At 43.1% G+C, this 2071-nt stretch overlaps 1 pseudogene; it reads left to right on the forward strand.

Annotated features, from left to right (window-relative positions):
* The first annotated feature begins 310 nt into the window (after positions 1-310).
* LOC104995142 lies at positions 311-2071 on the forward strand (annotated as a pseudogene).

The raw sequence follows: 2071 nt of genomic DNA on the forward strand, positions 1-2071 counted from the left end.
AGTTGGTTCAGTGAGGAAACACACCTCAATAGCATGTGTGTTCCAGTAGGTACTAGAGAATATTTGTCACCAAGGGCTTCCATACATTTCCCTAAACTTCCTGTTTATGATAGATTATTTTTGACTGTTTTTCTTGCTGCAGTTAGAACTTAGAGTTCAAATGTGAATTCTCATGGAATAAGGAATAGTTCTTACCTTTGTGCAGGACTTCTCAGTTTATGACATACATCTGAGAATTACAATTTGTAATCCTACAGGCACAGAGGAGGTCTTGGAAGCATGAGACACTGAGATGATCCAGTAAAGTCAAATGGAGCAGGAACAAGAAAGAGAATCCAGATCTCAAGTACTTAGTGCCATATTTTCTAGTAAGAATGAGCAAGTGAGTGCAAGTTGCTCAGTCATATCTAACTCTTTGCTACACCATGGACTATACAGTCCATGGAATTCTCCATGTCAGAATATTGGAGTGGGTAGCCTTTCCCTTCTCCAGGGAATCTTCCCAACCCAGGGATCAAACCCAGATCTACTGCATTGCAGGCAGATTCTTTACCAGCTGAGCTACAAGGGAAGCCCTTTCTCAGTAAAATACACGTCAAATATTGTCCTTATAAATGTTTTACAGGTGACAGAACTAACATGCCTAAAGAGATAAAAAACCATCATGGATGAATTAAGAAAGACTTGACACAGATATTGGGGCAAAAGTGTCAAGGACATGCTCCACAGGTATAGTGACTACTTTTGTTCTAAAAAATTCAGACCAGAAACCCTTGATGACTAATAGGTATCATTCTTTATTCCTTTGTAGGTAATTCAGACATCAGGAGGTGTAGTTCCAAAGTGGATCTCTTAATATCTCCCAATAATGTGACTGAATTTGTTCTCTTGGGACTCACACAGAATCCACATTTGCAGAAAATACTCTATTATCTTTCTGTTCATTTTCCTGTTTACCATGGTGGCCAATCTGCTCATTGTCATTACCATTTCCCTCAGTCCCACGCTTTCAGCTCCCATGTACTTTTTTCTCACTTAATTGGCCTTCATAGATGCCTTTTACACATATGCTGCTGGCGCTGCTGCCGCTAAGTCCCATCAGTCGTGTCTGACTTTGTGCGACTCCATAGACACCAGCTCAACAGGCTCCACTGTCCCTGGAATTCTCCAGGCAAGAATACTGGAGTGGGTTGCCATTTCTTTCTCCAATGCATGAAAGTGAAAAGTGAAAAGTGAAAGTGAAGTCGCTCAGTCGTGTCCGACTCTTAGTGAGCCCATGGACTGTAGCCTACCAGGCTTCTCAGTCCATGGGATTCTCCAGGCAAGAGTACTGGAGTGGGTTGCCATTGCCTTCTCTGACACATCTGCTACCACCCCTAAAATGATCAATTACCTGCTGAACAAGAGGAAAACCATCTCCTGGGCTGGCTGCCTGACTCAGCTTTTTGGTACACTTCCTGGGAGCATCAGAGATCTCTGTCCTCATGGTCACGGCCTATGACCACTACATGGCCATCTGCAAGCCTCTGCACTACACGACCATCATGCAACAGGGGCTCTGACAGATCTTGGTGGTGGTGGCCTTGGCTGAGACTTCCTACATTCCACAATGCAGATTCTTTTCACAATGGACTTGACCTTATGTGGTTGCAATGTCATTGACCATTTCATGTGTGATTTATTCTCACCATTGGAAAATGCCTGCAGTCACACCTACATGCTTGGAATGGTGGTGGCAACCAACAGTGGGGCCATGTGCTTGCTCATTTTTTCCATGCTACATATATCCTACATAGTCATGCTGATCTCCCTGAAATCCTATGGTTTTGAAGGAAGGCACAAGGCCCTCTCTACATGTGGTTCTCACTTTACAGTAGTGGTGCTCTTTTTTGTCCCTTGTATTTTCAGCTACATACATCCTGTGACCACTTACCCTGCAGACAAGTTGGTGAGTGTGATCTTTATAATCCTCACTCCCATGTTAAGTCCTATTATGTATACAGTGAGAAACACAGTGGTGAAAAATGCCATGAAGTGTTTATTAAAGAGGAGAGTAACAGGCTTTTCATGA

Source organism: Bison bison, unplaced genomic scaffold (assembly GCF_000754665.1).
Source record: "Bison bison bison isolate TAMUID 2011002044 unplaced genomic scaffold, Bison_UMD1.0 scf7180017864277, whole genome shotgun sequence".
Classification (NCBI taxonomy): Eukaryota; Metazoa; Chordata; class Mammalia; order Artiodactyla; family Bovidae; genus Bison; species Bison bison.